Genomic DNA, 18,061 nt, shown 5'->3' on the forward strand with positions numbered 1-18,061 from the left:
GTGGTTGCGCGTCCGCCTGCCGATGCAGGGGAACCGGGTTCGCGCCCCGGTCCGGGAGGATCCCACATGCCGCGGAGCGGCTGGGCCCGTGAGCCGTGGCCGCTGAGCCTGCGCGTCCGGAGCCTGTGCTCCGCAACGGGAGAGGCCACAACAGAGGAAGGCCCGCATACCACAAAAAAAAAAAAAAAAAAAACCCATCCTTTCAACAAAGGAAACAACTGAAAGAGACATCCCAGTAGTCTTTCCTGAGCAAGAGTGTGGCAAACACACTTAAATGCTACAGATCTTGATGGGATGTGGACCTTCCATGGGAACAGGTAAATCTAGGTGCCCTGGGAGTTTAGTGGGGATGCTTTATAAGGCCTATAGGATTTTGTTTTTAATGAAAGGCTTTTCTGATCACCAAGTATCGTTGACTTTGGGGACTTTAAGGGTTGTAATATCTATCTATCTATCTATCTATCTATCTCTGTCTTCTCTCTCCATGCCACTTCCACTGTCTTTTTTTCTAAGTTTCTGTTTGTCTCTATATATGCCTCACTCTTTCTATGTTTTCCTATCTCCAGGGGGGCGAGGGGGCTGTTTATTAAGGAGGTTCAGTATCAGACTCCAGAAACTTAGAAGGTTAGGCCCAGAGTGAAGAGGCAGAAAACTGGTTTTACTCCAAGCTCAAGGGAGAGAGATTAAATAATAAGGAACACATGTCCTAGATTTTCTAAAACGTGACATTTTGAATGCTGTGGTCCACTGTCCACACAAACATACCTGCACTTGTTGGAACTTTGGGGCCAACTTCCGGTTCAGCACATAGTTTCTCTGTGAAAAGATAACCTCAGACTTCCTTCCCTGGCATCCTCCCAGTTCACCATATTCAGAAAGAAAGGGGAGCAAAATGTGCCCCAAGGCCATGAAGCATGGACAATTTTACACACATTCCAGAACTTAATCATTGGTATCGCCTGTCGTTGATAAAACCCAAGCTAAGACAGAAGAAACAAACTGCTCAAGGCCACATAACAGGTGGTAGAATCAGGACTCAAACCAAGGCCCCTCTAGTTCTAAACCCTGTGCTTTTCAGCGCTGCAGGAATTTAGAACAAGATGCTGTCCAGGGATAAAGATCATGCGTCTGGAGGGTGCTCCTCTGGTGCCTTACATCTCAGGAAAGGAGTACGGTCTTCAGGAAAAGGAGGTCAGAACCCCAACATGAGTCCTCATGAAAGGTGCTAAGAGCAGAACCTGAGTTGCAGCTGCTCAGGAGAGCTGGTTCACACGAGGGGACATGAAGAGAGACTGGAGAGAAGGGACACGTGACATCCTAATCATCTATCCATAGCTTCCTCATCCTACAAGACTCTAGGCTGTGTGGGGTCCCCTTGCAGCTTCCCTATGCTGGCTGGGGGTGGGTACAGCAGCCATATGCCCGCCGTCCCCCCTTCATTGCAGTATGCCACCAACCAACACTGAGCTGTGCTAAGGCAATCAGGCCCAGACATATACTGAGACAAGCCTTATGAAAATGACGTCAGTGGACATCAAAATGGTTAAATGTTGGCAGTTTTTTTGTGGTCCACTCGAATGCTGTAATCATGATCATCAATTATGATCTTCCTAATCATGCAGAGCACAGAGCTCAGGTCAAAAGAGGTTGCTGCCTGGACACCCACCCATCCACGTCTACGCAGGAGGAAGTGTTGTCTCTGTGATTCTGGAGAGCCAACCAGTAAAGAGGAAGGTCAGATCTACTAAGTGACGCCAGGGTCAACATGGCAACTGATGCAACAAATCCAGAACCACGACTTCCCACCCAGAGTAGGGGAGCACGGTGTTGACACTGCGCCTGTGTCCTCTGGAGAGCCAGCCAGTAAAGAGGAAGGTCAGATCTACTAAGTGACGCCAGGGTCAACATGGCAACTGATGCAACAAATCCAGAACCACGACTTCCCACCCAGAGTAGGGGAGCACGGTGTTGACACTGCGCCTGTGTCCTGTGCTTGGAGGAGTAAAACAAAGATCACCCAGCAGCCTGTGAGCAGCTCATATTAATGTGTAGATGCCATTCTTGTAGGTGTTAGCTGCGAGCTTAGCTTGAATTAAGGGTTTTGGCGGGGGACCACTTAATTACTGCTAGTTTTGAGATGTCTATGTGAGTACCGCTGGCACAGATGCAGCAATGTGGAAGCCTAGGAGATGGGGTCACACTTATCTGTGTTCCTACGGAAACTACTGGAATATTTGTTTTATGCGGATTTTTATTCACTTTCCAAACATGCTACTAAAGAGTGCCCCTCAACCGCTGAGCAAGTGTTTGTAGCTTGTGCAGTGGCAGGATGGGCCAGAAGCTTAGTGTTGTGACCTGTTTAAAAAATAAAGTATCTTGGGCTTCCCTGGTGGCGCGGTGGTTGGGAGTCCGCCTACCGATGCGGGGGACGCGGGTTCGTGCCCCGGTCCGGGAAGATCCCACATACCGCGAAGCGGCTGGGCCCGTGAGCCGTGGCCGCTGAGCCTGCGCGTCCGGAGCCTGTGCTGCGCAACGGGAGAGGCCACAACAGTGAGAGGCCCGCGTACCAAAAAAAAAAAAAAAAAAAAAAGTATCTTGAAATAAAAAGAAAAAAAAAAAAAAAAAAAAGGGCCAGTCCCAAGAGTCACACTCTCCCTCACCCCATCACCGGCTTCTGAGTGAGCTGACCACATAAGAACCACGACTTGCCTCATCACACTTCTCAGTGTCGTGGAGTCACGGGGTGAAGGAGGCTGTGTTTGCGCAGGTAAGAGGAGGGGACGGACAGCCATGCTTCCGAGGCTTAAAGCCCCACCCTATGTCTAGTTTCTGTGTGCACCGAACTCCTGTCCACTTCAGTTTTCTCAACTGGAAAAATCATGATGAATGTAGCACCCTCTTCACAGAAACACTGTAAAAACTAACGAAAATAATGCATACATGGCAATTAGGATCATACCTAGTACCTAGTAGGCAGTCAGTACATTTAAACCATTGTTATTATTGAAGACTATTCTTTCCGGTTGCAAAGCCTTGAAATCTTTACATAAAACTCACTGCAGGTCTGTTCCAACTCTCAGTATTCAGAATAACCACTCTGTCTCTGTTCTACCACTCAGCTACCCCTGAATTAAAGAGGGCAGGACAGGTCCAGAGGGAGGTAACCGTGGTTCCCATGGCTTCTAGCTTGGAATGAATATCCTGGCAGAAGACTCAGGATGGATGCCTTCTTTTTAAAGGACAATGGACCTAGCTGGGGGTGGGATGTGAAGAGGGAACAAGAGTTTAAGAGGGATTCAGAATCCACATGTACATCAAGCACTGTCAGCAGATGGAATAGGTATTTCTCAGCATATATGGCTCACGTTATTTCCAAGTACACAGGAATGCTGCTGCGTTTGATTTCACATACATCGTTCACAAGCGCTTCAGAATTCCTGGTAGCTCTTACTGTGCTTTTTCTCGACCACAGTATTTTATTTTATATTAAAAATAAAATTATTTTTCTGTGGACACCCAAGACATTTTCAAGCCCTTTTATTTAGAAATTCTAAAGACTGCCATTGAATGGAAAAAAGGTGAAACCAGGAGGCAAAAGACCTGACTTGCGGCCTAAGTGCTGCTCTTCTGACAGTCCACGGGACCTAGACTCACTTCATCTCTCTCTGCCTCAGTTTCCCTGAGGGTGTTAAGAGAATTGGTGGCAACGGGATTTCTAGTGATCTGGTCTAAGGAAACAATCCTAAAACTGGAATAAGGCTATATTCATGGAGATGTTCACTGGAACATTATTTATAACAGCCCCCAATTAGAGCAACATAAATGTCCAAACAAGGGTAAGAGTACTGTACATCTACTTGATACAACGTAATGAAACCAATTAAAATTATGTTCCCTAATACTAAATAACAACATGGAAAATTGCCTCTGATCTATTCTTAAAAGAAAAAATGAGATATAAATGATATGATTACAGCTATATAATAAAAACTATGGCAGAGAATAAGGGAAAAACGGGAAGAAAATACATTAAATGTAATTGTGCATGAGTGACTTTAAATCTTTTTAAAGCTATTTTTGTATGTGTCCAACTTCTATTTAATAAGGATACATTACTTAAACTAAACTAAATACATCAATAATAATCAGCTGAGAGAGTTGAGGTAAGTGTTTTCTAAGGCCTTTAGTTCTAAAGTCCAACTACGGCCACGAAGATTTAAAGAGACAACAGATTTGTGAAAGCCTTTTCAAATGTGTACAGCATTGCACCATCATAAGGCCTTATTATTATTAACTTGTACCAAGTAAGAACTGACACAAATCCATTAATAAAGCCAAGGAGTGAAATGAGAAGGAGGAAGATGACACAATACCCCGCTTGCTGTTAGAGCTTTTTTTGGCCTGAGTATTCTTGATGCAGCCTTTGCAGGAAGGAATTTTACACAGCTTTTTGCTGTGCAGCCCTCTCTGCCCTTTGTGCAGACATGATTGTCAAGCAGATGGCCAAAGCCCAGCCTCGGGACTGGTGTCTGCTTGGAGTGTCAGTGATGCTTGTGGTGGGGGAGGAGGGGCGTGGCGGTCCCTGTAAGGATGGGCCTTGGAACCACACAGAGGGGAACACTAAGCATGGGGGGCTTCCCTGTAGAAGACCCCACGGACGCTCACTTCCACACCGCAATGCCCACGTGAATGTAAGCACACTGAGGAAGGAACCCAGGAAAGGAAGTTTTTAGCCCAAATCAAAGGTCACTAGTTATAGTGCATGCCAGTCCAGGAGCAGCTGCTAGATTATGTCTATATTTCATCCGAGGTGTATCACCTAATCATCATTCATCAAAGTGGGGGGAGGGAGACAAGATGAAGTGATATCAAAAAACCAGAAAAAAAGCTGACCTTAAATTCAAGAGGTCTGGGTTTGACCTGTGACCCTGCAGTGTACAAGCTACATGAACCTTGAACTACCACACTACCTCTTTGAGCCTCAGTTTACTCATGCATGAAATGAGGTGAACCTACTTTGGAGAAGCATTAAAAAGGATCAGGTGCCTGGTACCCCCCACAGGTCCTAAGGGGTCATCTCAGCTCAACCTCTGGATTTGAGGTCACCTTGAAAATAAGGTCAAGCCCATGGTTTGAGCTTCCAAATGCCTCGCACATAGGTGCGTGGTATCAAGAGAAATCAGAGTCAAAAATGAATTAAATATACACTTTCTATTCTCCTCATCTACCTGTGTTTTCTTTTGTTAGAGTTCTAAACTCTAGGCCATGTTGCTTCACAAGACAAGGAGAATGTAAGAGCTCAGACCGTCAAAGGGACCAGTTTGTCCCTGTTAGGCCTGAGTCCCTGCCATGGCCCTTTGGGGTTGGCAAGAAAATCACAGGCTTTACTAGGTCAAGGGGGCTTATAAACGTGAAGTCCAAAAATAAGAGACCTGAGGCTCAGAGAGGTGAAGTTGCTCAGAGTTGCACAGTTAATAAGTAACAGAGTGGATACCCAAATTTAGATTCCCACCCTTCCCAATTTAACATTCTTTCTGCTACGGAGATTTTGATGATTCAAAATATACTTTTCTGGCTTGAGAAAGAAGACATAAATGGAATGGCTATGGAGGTTTGAGAGCACATACGCGGGTAAGAATGACCCCAGGGTAAGAGGCCAGGATGCGTGTGCGGAGACGCAGGGAAGGGCAAGACCTTTGCATCGATACCACAGTTTTAAAAGTTTAGTACAATTTCAACTCTATTTACTCCCTGCGGATTTAACCTCATTTGTTAGGCAGGACAGACATGGGCCCCGTTTTGCAGATGCGGAGGGAGGTGAGATGTTTTGCCCAAGGTCTCAGAGCCCATTAGTGGCAAAAGTAAGGCGGATGGCAAACTCTCATGACACAGAGAGGATTCTTCATGTGATGTGACCCCTTTTAGCGGCTCATGTGCTGTGTGTTTGTGAGTGTTGGAAAAGCCACAGGGGCAGTTCTCGGCCCCAGTTACCTCTGGACACTTTTGTACCCTGTCACCTTTAGGAGCTACCAAACCATGTCAGGACCCTGGGTGAGCAACTCCTCAGAGGTTGTTGCCTTGGCCCCGGGAGTCCAAAGACATCAGAGTGTGTTTATTTGCCCAGAACTTTAAGTCACCGGGCACTTTTGCTACAGATAAATATAGGCAACCACAGAACAAACTGAGTTGCCATCTGGTGCTGGGGATAGGGGGCGGAGGACAAAGGAACAGAAGAGGCCAACCAGGCTTTATCAACTCCTCCATGCCTTTCCCCCAGCGGGCCAGCACCAAGGCACCAGCCACTTGCCTCTTTACAGTTTTAACTAAAAGGTGCATTACAGAGGTGAATTAACATTTAAAAAGAATGTAAAAACTCAGAGCTGTTCTAATGATGATTAATGGAGAGCTATAAGGGGGCCGTGACCTGCCAGTGTCATTAAATGGATTGGCAGGTTTCTGAGCATTAATTATAAATAGCCACAGGAGTTCTCCCGCTTAACAGAATGATGATAAATCCAAGTCTCTGAGAGAGAAGAAGAAGAAAGGAAAGCAAAAAGGGGAAAGAAGTTTGCCTGTACATGTCCGCCCGTGTGTTGGGAGAAGACAGCCAGGGAGCAGAGGAAATGAGATAAATGATAAATTAGACCCTGCCAGTCAATCACATTTCCTAAATGTTTTATGTCCCCAAAGCTATAAAGGCAATATTCCTTTCTGCCCTTATTGGCACCATTTCTGTACGGCAATCACATCAGTCTCCTTGGGGATTTCAAGTGAAATGTGCTTTGCCTTTTCTCTTTGTATTTACTCTCCAGCCTGCAACCAAGCGAGGGTAGAGTCCGCATACAAATGGGCAGGAGAGAGACCCGGTGACCCGGAGAGGCGGGCAGGGGAGCCAGGGGCTGGCAGGGGGCCCTGGCTCTACCGTACCCACAGCAAAGGCAGGGACAGCAGAGGCCAGGAGCTCTGGTTCCTGTCCTGGGATCCTGGGGCGGCCTCAGCCAGCAAAGAGGCCCAGGCCTGCTGCAGCCCACGGCGAGGGCTCAGCCAAAGCCTTGCTGACTCCACACGTGCTGTGAGGACAGGGGTGGGTTTTGGTCCACTTTACTCACCGCTGCCTGATCAGAACCTAGAGCAGAGCCTGGCGCGTCAGAGGCACCCCGTCAATATTTGTCGAATGAGAGCGTGAAGGAAGGACTAATGAACAAGTTTATCTGTGACTAGAATGCACGGCGGGGCCCTGTGGAAAAGTCACGTCAAGTGCAGACACCTGGGCCCCGCGGAGCCTGCGGGCCACGGGCATTCAGGTCCTGGACACAGTCATTGGCTCTGCTCTTCCCTGGAACGCTGGGAGGCCAGCTTCCTCCTGGCCTGCTCTTTGAAAACGCATTCAGATTCCCTGCATTTTGGAGCTGGAAGGGAACCCAGAGAGGTGAAGGGGCTGGTCCAAAGTTACTCAACTAACTAGTCTAAGAGCCAGCACTGGGTCCCTTCTAGGGTCTTCTCCCTTACGCAGCACCCTGCCTCTCTCCCCCCTCCCCCCGGACCGTGACCTCCAAATCTGCTGGCACAACAATCTCAGCCAGCCAGCCTGCCCTGCATCCCTGCGTCAGGGAAAGCTGGGGCCATGGATGGGCGGGTCTCCCTGGAGCTCTACCTGCCAGGGGACTGGGTTTAGGTTATTACCTGTGGTGGAAGACAGAGGGAGATGCAGAGAGGTCAGGAGAAGGAAAGAAAGAACGAACCCTAAACTAGTATTTTGGAATAATGGGTAGTCCTGGATGATGTTATATTTTGTGTGTTGGTACTTTTCAAGGCTTTCCCCTGCAAGTCATTATTTCAGCTGATTGGAAAATGGTATTGAAAGACCTGCTTCTCTGGTACCATTTTCTTCATATCCTATTAGTTGCAATACAATTACAGAGAATACATCAATTCCTAGCCTGCCCGCTGCTGCTGCCAGAGCCGCCTATTAAAAAGCGACCTTATTAATGGAATTGTACATCTAGGATTAATCGGCTTGCGTGGGCCATTTACATTTCTCATTCCACAAGCACTTTTGTTTGCTTAATAGTCTGAAGGAAGTAGGAAATGACACAACAAAAGCCTCTCCCAATTGCCACGTATCACTGGTGGATGTAACACCCCCTCCTCCTTTCATCTTGAAGTGCTGCCCAGGGATAAGATCTAGCACGTGCCACTGGGGAGAAGCAAGGCGGCGGCCCAGGCGCGCGATCGGTGGGGGAGGGGAGGGGGGAGAGGCCTGGGCCAAGGAAGGTGTGTGAGCTCTGGGGAAGGAGCCCAGGCTCCTGTTCAGTGTTCACGAGAGACACGCACGGGGGCAAAGGCCCAGGAAAGCAGGATCCCGGTAGGGTGACGGGGAGGGGGACCCTGCATTCGCGAGATGGATGTACCCTACCTTCACCGTGAGTGGCTCCAGCAAGCTGTGCTTTATCCAGGCGGAGCTGCTGTCCTGGTCAGGTCCCTGCAGGCACACCGTCCTCCATCCATCTCCCACTCATGGCTCAGGTGCGTCAGCCCCAAGTCCCTCCACTCCTGGGCCGAGCAAAGCATAGTTTCTCGCGAGGGGGAGTGTGGGAGCCGGTGGAGGAGAATACACACGTCCACTGGGCTGGCTTGCTTCTCTTGCTGTGGAGGTGGCGGCCTCAGGACTGACAGCTGGGGGCTTCTCTTCAGAACTTGGGGGAGGAGAGTTAATGAGCATCAGGGCGGAGTTCTTGAGTTCACTGGACTCCAAGAGACCAGGTAAGAGGCCGCTGTCTCTGCGGCCGCAGTCTGCCCAGGGGTCCCAGAGAGATGCCAGCCATCTGAGTGGGCCCAGCGTGACGGCAGGGGAGTGGTGCTGAGATGGGGACAACGGAGGCAAGGGTGCTGCAGTCCCCCACCCTCCGTCTCTGTCAGACTCTCTGGAGAATGTGTAAGATTACACTCTTACCCAGGCAGGGGCAGACATTTACCCCCAGAACATCCTCCCTGCAGGGAGTTTCCTGGGACATCAGAGAGGTTGAGACATCCCAGGGAAAAGTCACTCAAAAATCTTAGACCTCGAACCTTTTAATCAAACCCTGTCCCCAGAGAATCCGGAGAATCTGTGCTGAGCAGAATAGGGCCTGGGAGGAGAGGCACGTACAGGTACGTAGGTTCTGCACTGGTGGGGCTGCAGCATTAAACCACAAGGAGGGAGTCCAGTCTGAATATGGACAGAGAACGGATTTTCTCTCCCCGGGCGGGAGCCACACTCCCCAGCCAGGGAGAGTTGCCCCCTGCCCACCCTCTACTCCTGTCCTCTCTTCCACCTGCTCCAGGAGGCGATGCTTAATAAAGGCTCATCCTTTCCACGACGAAGCCTTATTGCATTTGCTTCTCTTTCTGTCTCTGGCTGGCTGGCTGGCTTCCCCCATGACCCACGGAGGTCCGCGCAGGTCGAAAATGATGGACAGCCGAGGCGAATGAAGCCTCAAGCCCCTTCCCAGCCAAGGGCTCTGGTTCAAATAGAGGGCTCCAGTCTCGGATGACGTTACTGCAGCAGCCAGGTCCATGATGTTGAAGTGCTGTAATACAGTATGACTTTTCGCCTTAATGGAATTTTTCTAGCCCACCAGGAAAAAAAGACTCCATTAACCACACTACAAAGGCCCCTACTTATTAGTATTTTAGAACAGTGGCAAAACATTTCGTGAATCTAATTATTGCTGACAAATATGAAAATCGAAATCAAAGTTGAATTTTCAGCAACAGTGCCTCATATGCCTTCTCCAACTCCAGCTATTGCATCAACACATTTATTCTTCCAACAGTTTCAGCAGAAGATAGCTGATTTTCCCTCTCCGCACCCGCTCCCAGCCCCCGCCGGGCCCCACGCCCTCCCCGGCTCCGACCCTATATATTTTGAAACATTAAATCTGACATATTCATCTTGGTGGTTATGGCGCTAGCCAACTAACTGCATGTTTACCTGTCACGGATGCAGGAATGGGCTGAGCTGGGACGCTGCTACCCTCCACCCTCTCTCCTCTTGCCCCCAATCCTAGCCTTCCTTTTTGCAGATAAAAGTCATTTGACTGATTTCAAATTCCTCGTGATATCAGGACAGAAAAAAAAAAAAGACTTGTCAACACCTTTCTTTCTTTCCCCTATTAAGCATACTGTAAAAATCAATCCCTTTTGTCACTTCACTCCGCTTGCGAGAATGTTTAATGGATGTCAAGGGAGCTAATGATCGCTGGTAGAAAATTCATTTTAGATTTGCTATTTATAAAGTGCTCAGTACTCAGGTGGGAAATTAACATGAGGCAAGGAGCCGGCTGGGTGGGGGAGGGTGGAAGGGAGAGCCGGCCCTGCCAGGCTGGCATGAGCTTTGTGTAGGTGGCACCCAAGGCGTTCTGTGGGCAGATGACACATGGGTCAGAGGTGCTGTAGCGTTCAGTGAACAGAGCATAGGCTCCGGAAACGTCTGGACCCTGGCGAGCTGACTTTTCTGAGCCACAATTCTGTCAGCAATAAAATCCTATCTGCAACACCCAGCTCACAAATTGTAGAAAGGATTAAATAAAATATCACACATAAAACATTTACCAGCGCCTGGTACTGAGGACTAGGATGTATTTAATAAATGTTCAGTTTCTTTCCCCACAGCCCCAAAGCCCCGTGAGGGGACCAGGACAGGGAGTGGTCAGCCCAGAATTGCTCCAGGATCTGGAACCGGCCAGGGCTTCACTCACAGGCAAGCCTGCCGAAGAACCTGGGGCATCCAGGTGATCACATTACCCAGTGGTTCTCAAACTAGAGCAACAGCGACCATCAGAATCACCTGAAGGGCCTCTTAATCCGCACACTGCGGGGCCTCTCTTCAGAGTTTCTGAGCGTTTACAGGTCTGGGGCAGGGTAGGGCCTCCCAGTCGGCATTTCTGAGACGTTCCCAGGCGCTGCTGACCACACTCTGAGAAGCACCGTGATAGCCGTACACTGGGAACCGTCCCCTGAAGGACGACGTGGAACCACCACCAAACAAGCACCACCAGATGTAACAAGTCCATCCCCACCTCACTGACCCCCGCCCCTCAAACCAGTCTGGGACTCAGAATTGTCAGGCAAATCAGCAAAAGCAAGTTCATTCCCTCCCCCAATTTACCTCGCTGGTCAAGCAGAAGAGGCGGGTGCCGGGTTCATTGTCTGGTTTGCGTCAATGCAGAGCCAAGCCTCTGGGTAGTTGGTGCCTCAAGGGCTCGGGTGGATCAGCCCTTCTGGCCCCCAAAGTTGTCCCAGTGACACATGGAACTCCAGGTCGGAAAGCGCTGGTCCACCCCTCACCTTTCTTCTAGTTTCTCCTCTTCCTGGCCTTCCCCTGGATACTTCTCTGTTATATTTGGATTAACTGCAAATCTCCTTTGATTACTCACTGTGTTGAAACAGACAGCCTGTTGCCACGTGTTTGATGACTGAACCCCCGGGGGAGTTCCTATTTGCAAGGCAGCCAGTTACCGAGCGCTCGGCCTTACAAGCGCTCCTTGAGCTGCTAATTCATTGTCTAAGAAGTTGCTTTGCAGTTTCTGATTTTTCAATAATAGGATTCTCACGAAGCCTTTAAGCTTCGGATATACGCCGAAAACTGCTTTTCCCGTCATTTACATAAACACCAGTGGATCAGGAGGGAGAAAAAGGGAATAGTTTTGCCTGTTATTCCTGGGGCTCTGGAAGCCTCTATGGGTAGCGTGTCAAGGCTGCAGGTCTGGAAAAGTGCTGTAGGAAGTGTGCGGCTCCCAGAAAACCTGACGCCCCAGCGAATGATAAAATCCTGAAATTTCTCCTGACGCCCGGGCTTCCGCTTCGCCGAGCTGGGCGGATATTCTGGGCGCCAGCAAATTGTTCTGTCAGCAAGCGGCTCCCTCAGCTGCATCCCGTTAGGATGCCTGTCACTCATCCCCCAGTCTTTGAACCACAGCCCCGCCCTCTGAGGTGCCATCCTGCCACCTGGAACAGGTTAAGGGAGTGGGGGCGTGGCTGTAGAAAAGCTGTCAGGAGGCGCAGCCTGGAGGGGAGAGGATGCAGTCTCCCTGAAGCTGCCCCTCATTTCTGTTGTCGGGGGTGTGGATCCAGGGCGTGGACCATAGTAGGTGCTCAGTTTTCTCAACAGAGGGGAGGAACTTTCTGGAACATGGGCCATTTTCAACCACCATCTGTTTCTCTCTCTGTCTCTCTACTTCTCTTTCTCTCCCAAATGTAGATTTTACAAATAATCCAATGAGCCAGAAAGAGCAGCCATCCTTTTTTTTCCCTGCCAAACCATGTACCTCCCCATTAAAAAGAAAATAAACTGTGAAAACTTACTTTCACTGTTTAGTCTCCTAATTCTGATCAGGCTATTTTCCTTAGGTACCGAACGTGTATGGACCAAAAATAGGGTGCCAGATAAAAACAGAGCAAAAATAAGATGCCCAGTTCGATCTGAATTTCAGATAAATAGCAAATAATTTTTTAATATAAGTATGTGCTATGCATAATTCAAAGTTATGCATTGTTTATCTGGAATTTAAATGTGTTGGGCATCCTGGATTTTTATTTACTAACTCTGGCAACCCAAGCAAAAGGGAATTTGCATTTACTTACATAGTCTACATCTTTCCATAGCTTCCATACCACAAAGCTTGCTCTGTCTGGTGGTTCTTTCCTAAGGTGGGAATATTCCAGAGAAACCGAGACCCCTCCCATGAGGCCCACAGAGCCCTGAGGGGCGGCCCTTCCAATCAGAGCTCCTCACCTGTGCTGCATGACTGCTTCACATCAGTGGTTCTCGAAACGTAGGGTGACTTGCCCGCCAGAAGGGCTTCTTGAGACGCAGGGAACTGCCTTTTAGAAAGTCCCAGACTTTCTGCTTCAGGGACTTTGCTCAGATCAGACTGGACGGAAGCCCTGGACTCCAAGGCCGACTCCTAACAAGGAAACCTCTGGGAGGGATCCTCTAAGGATAGAATCAGTGGGTTAAAGCAGGTCCCCAAACCCTGTTGTTCTCCTTTTTCAGCTTTTTAAATTCTCTTCCTGGCCCTCTTCTGTCGTCCCTCTCAACGTTGAAACAAGTGTGTGCAGGGTTGCATGGTGCTGACCCGGCCGAGAGCAGCTCTGCAAGGTCACCGAGAGGTGAAAGGGTGTCAGTGTCCTGTCAGTGTCTATAGTCAGTTTCTGGGTCAGTGTCCTGTCAGTGTCTATAGTCAGTTTCTGGGTCAGTGTCTGTGGTCAGTTTCTGGGTCAGTGTCCGGTCAGCGTTGGGGTCAGTGTCCGGGTCAATGTCCAGGTCAGTGGGGCTGGAGAGCAGTAAGGGGAGGATTCTGGGAGACAGAGCAGGACCGGGGCTGGGGCAGGATCGGGAAGGATAGGGAAGGACCCTGCAAAGTTAAGGGACTCTGGCTTTATCTTGAGAGCCCTGTGGGCTAGTGGAGAGTTTTAGCAAATGACTGAAGTGGCAAAATTTGTTTTTGTAGCAGGATAATTAATGATGGACAAGATGGAGGAAGGGCTGAACTGGGATGCAAACTGGTAGCAGGAGACCTATTCAGACACAGTGTTAGTCCACGGGCAATGATGTCAGCCTGAGCCCACGGTGGAGACGCAGGGGCGGTTCAGAGACAGAATGGAAACGAGTTGTGAGTGACTGTGGGAGTGGGAGGGGGGAGGGGAGGGAGGGGGTGCAGATGCCCTCATGGGGAGGGACAGACACTAACACCTACACTGTTCAGAAACCTCCTAAGATCCTTGGCTTTACTTTTCCAGTATGAATTGAGGGACAAGTTTCCAGGATAATTCAAGTAAACGTGAAAACTACATTCTAAGGAAGTTTAAATATCCCATTTACAGATGAGGAAAATAAAACCTTCAGGAAAAAGAAAAACCCCTCAATTTCTAAAGTTAGAGTTAATGATGGAACTGGGATGAGAAAAGGATATTCTGGTTGATGTGGAAATCAAGAAATATATTTTACACGGATAGGTTCTGTAAACTGGCAATGTAAAACTCTACCTGCGTAATTCCTTGCAGAGTTAATTAATGTGAGAACTGAGTTGGAGATGAGCTCTGACCATGTCTGGGAGAAGGTCTCTCTGTCTCCTAGACGGTGCGGCAAGAACCAGGAAAAGAGATGGAAATAAGTTGGAGGTAGGTCATACCTCCATATCTTACAAATCCAGAGAAAAGAGGAATATAGCCAATATTTTCTAATAACTATAAATGGAGTATAACCATTAAAAATTATGAATCACTCTGTTGTACGCCTGTAACATGTAATATTGCCCATCAGCCACCACACTTCAATAAAAAATAATGATAACAATCATTTTAAAATCCAGAGAAGAAAGAATGTTGTGAGGAAAGGAGTGATTAATACTACGTGGGGGACTTCCCTGGTGGCGCAGTGGTTGAGAGTCCGCCTGCCGATGCAGGGGACACGGGTTCGTGCCCCGGTCCGGGAAGATCCCACGTGCCGCGGAGTGGCTGGGCCCGTGAGCCATGGCCGCTGAGCCTGCGCGTCCGGAGCCTGCGCTCCGCAACGGGAGAGGCCACAGCAGTGAGAGGCCCGCGTACCGCAAAAAAAAAAAAAAAAAAATTTAAGAATACTACGTGGAATCCCTCCGATTTGCTGGCCAGTGCTCTACATCGCTATGCAAACAACTATGTTCAGTCCTTTTCTGCTTCCTGCAAAAGCCAGCTTACAGAGCTATAGGCACACACAAGAACCTGTATACACATGCATGCAGACACAGACCTTCCCAGAATTATACTCAGAGAAAATAAAAACTACCAAACATAAACTTCTTCAGCTTCCTGTTGCTAAGCTTAAAACTTTGCCTGCATCCATCCAGTGCCAAAGACAGCTGCTTTGCAGTCTTCCATTTTTCTTTATTGTGGTAAAATACACGTAACATAAAATTTACCATTTTAACCACTTTTAAGCATACAATTCAGTGGCATTAAGAACATTCACAGTGTTGTACAGCCATCAAATTTATCTCCCCAAATCTCTCATCATCCCAAACAGAAACTCTATACCCATGAAATAATAACTCCCCATCCCCTGCTCCTGGTAACTTCTATTTTCTGTCTCTATGAATTTGCCTATTCTAAGTACCTCATAGAAGTTGTATCATACAATATTTGTCCTTTGGTGTCTGACATTTCACTTAGCATAATGGCTTCAAGGTCCTTCCTTGTTATAGCCTGTGTCAGGATTTTATTCACTCATTTCCTTAAGGCTGGATGATATTTGGTTGTATGTACGGACCACATCTTGTTTATCCATTCCTCCATGGATGGGCACTTGGGTTGCTTCTATTTTTGGCTATTGTGAATAATGCTGCTATGACCATTGGGGTGCAAATATCTGTTTGAGTCTCTGCTTTCAACTTTTGGGGGTATATACCTAGAAGTGGAATCGCTAGGTCATATGGTAATTCCATTTTTAATTTTTTGAGGAACGAAGAACCGTTTTCCACAGTGGCTGTACCGGTTTACCTTCCCACCAGCACTGCACAAGGGTCCTAATTCAGTTTCTCTGTATCACCACCATTTTAAAAAACTGATAACCATCCTAATAGGCATAAAGTAGTATCAAATTATGGTTTTGATTTGCATTTCCCTAATGACTAGAGATGTGGAAAACCTAGTGGCGATGCCTTAACCATGTGTTGTTTCTTGTTTAGGCTGAGGTCCTCTCGCATCCTTGTCAAGGGAAGTTTAACCTCCCCCCTTTCATACAACAGGAGAACTGCCTCTTAATATTCACAGCCCCCTTCTTCCATGGTTGTAGGCCCCTGAATTTGTCTGGGCATGTGGTCATCCAAAGTGGATGGTACCTTTCCCACCCTCTCCTGCATCTCAGTGTGGCTGTGTGACCAAGCTCTGGCCCAGGGCGTGTGAGGAAGGGTGTCCTGTGAGGGCTTCCAGGGAGGGGGCTTCTTTGGGATGCTGTCCACGTGTGCATTCTGCTCCTTCTTCTGTTGCTTCTCTTTCATCTCACGGCCTGGCCCAAGAATGCTGCCAACTTAGACCATGTACAGTGGATCCAAACCACAGACAGGATGGAGTCCCTCAGGAACTCCAGCCAGGAACACAGTGGAATGTTTTTGTAACCAGAGGGATAAATTCCTATCTTCTTTAAACCACTCTCACTGTGTATTGTTGTCATTTGTGGCTGAATCCGATAGTAATGGATATTTCCAAATATGTGGCTCCTTCTATACTTTAAATGCTAACGATACTGGTCTCTCCCCTTCTCTTTAAGACCCATTTTTCTGCCTGTGCTCAAGATTTGCTCCCACCCCACCCCCTACATTCCCCGAGGGCCCTCACCCTGTCAGGCACCTCCTGTGCCTCCCTTCATGCCCCCCTTTAGCAGCCCCAACCACACGCATTCAGAGCCGGCTTCCCCATCTTACAAAGGTAACAACCTTCTCTCCAACTGCAGCCCACCCTTGGCCTCCCTACTTTCTCTCTCTTTAAAAAAATTTGAAATAATTATCCACATTTTTATTCTCACCCCACTTTATCCCCACACTATGGCTCCAGCCCACAAGACTGTTCTCCCAAGAGGATAGAAGATAGTCTCATCCCTAAGTCGGACCTTACTTGATCCTCAGCAGCATTTGATTAGGCTAACACTCCTGCCTTCCCCAAACACACATCCTCTGACCCCGATGCCATCATCCTCTCCTGGTTCTTCTCCCATGTTTTGGCCACTTCTCGTCAATCGTTTTCCCAAGATCTCGTCCCTTCCCAATCCTTAAATCCTAGTTGTCTGCCCCATTTCTCTTCACCTCCTCTCTACTCTCTTCCTGGGTAATTAACTGTGTCTGTGTCGAAGACCATCTTCGTTCAAGCTCAGATAACTTCCCAGGGTTCCAGACCTGTCCAGCTAACTTCATAGTGCAGTGCTCTGTGTACACCAATACAACCATCATGACCCAAATTGCATTCATCACCACTCCCCTAAAACCTGCCTGTGTCCCATTTATCCGGATACTAGAAGTCCTCTTCCATTTCCCTTTCTCACACACCATTGTTTTTGTTCTCCATCTCCAGGTCACACCCTCTAAGTCCAGGACCCTTGGATACCTGTGTCTCTACGTCTCTGCCACGTATTCTCACCTGGTTAACTCCTGCCTGATTGGCTGCCATACCCTCTACTCTTGTCCCCTTATAATTCACTCCCCTGCTGCAACTAGAGGAACACTTTAACATTTTTAAGTAACCCAAATAATGTTATTTAACGATTAAAACTGCAAAGCTAATCATGCTGCTGTCGGGCATACAGCCCTTCCACACCCTTTCTTCCCTCAGAATACGCTCTTTAACAGGCAGGAACCATAAAGCCATTCAAGGTCTGACCTGTGACTACTTCTCTACCTACACCCCTTGTCTTTCTACCTACAACCTGCCCCTCCACCCCCGCTTTATCCCCACAAACTATCCAAACACATTCAATCTAGCCAGATGGGATACTGGATTCCTAAATTCCTACCATGCTCTCCTGCCTCTAGGCTTTGGCCTACGCCATTTCCTTTTATTGTAACACTTTTCTCTCCTCTTACCTGGTTGAATCTCTTCCTTTGTGTCTCAGCTTTAACGTCCCTTCCTTCTAGAAGAGTTCTCTGACCTCAGAAATCTAGATGCTGCCATAGCAAACATGACTTGCTTTTATCCCAGCACATAGCATGTTGTATTGCATTGTCTTACTTCACTGAGTATAAGAACTAGGACCCCTTGTTTATGGCCAGCACACCGTAGGGTCTGAATAAATCATTCTAGAGTGGATGAAATATAAATGTAAATAAGAACTCGGCCAGGCCCTTGGATCTATGATTTTGCTTTTTTTTAATCATTCACCTTGGTGATGTGGACGCGACAAGTCTATATCACTTGGGGATGACACGAAGCTGATGGTGACAGCTTATCAGAGTACAAAAATAGTCTCAATGGATTTAAATAATGGACCCACGTGAAATGAAATTTCCTACACTTAAAAGCAAGGATGGGAGAGGTCTTGAATAATTTTAGTCAG

General features: G+C 48.0%; 1 protein-coding gene and 1 pseudogene across 4 annotated transcripts in view; both read right to left on the reverse strand.

Moving 5' to 3' along the window:
- Window positions 1-18,061, reverse strand: part of NTM (neurotrimin) — a 954,879-nt gene that overhangs the window by 920,795 nt on the left and 16,023 nt on the right. Inside the window, exon 1 of one of the 4 annotated variants that reach the window (XM_024131165.3) lies at window positions 8,417-9,486. The exons of the other annotated variants lie outside the window; for them this stretch is intronic. The gene's annotated coding sequence lies outside the window, so the exon portion shown is untranslated. Of the gene's footprint in view, window positions 1-8,416; window positions 9,487-18,061 lie in introns of those variants that run through there. 4 annotated transcript variants of the gene reach the window in all.
- Window positions 15,660-15,764, reverse strand: LOC112066915 (uncharacterized; annotated as a pseudogene).

Source organism: Physeter macrocephalus, chromosome 16 (genome assembly GCF_002837175.3).
Source record: "Physeter macrocephalus isolate SW-GA chromosome 16, ASM283717v5, whole genome shotgun sequence".
Classification (NCBI taxonomy): domain Eukaryota; kingdom Metazoa; phylum Chordata; class Mammalia; order Artiodactyla; family Physeteridae; genus Physeter; species Physeter macrocephalus.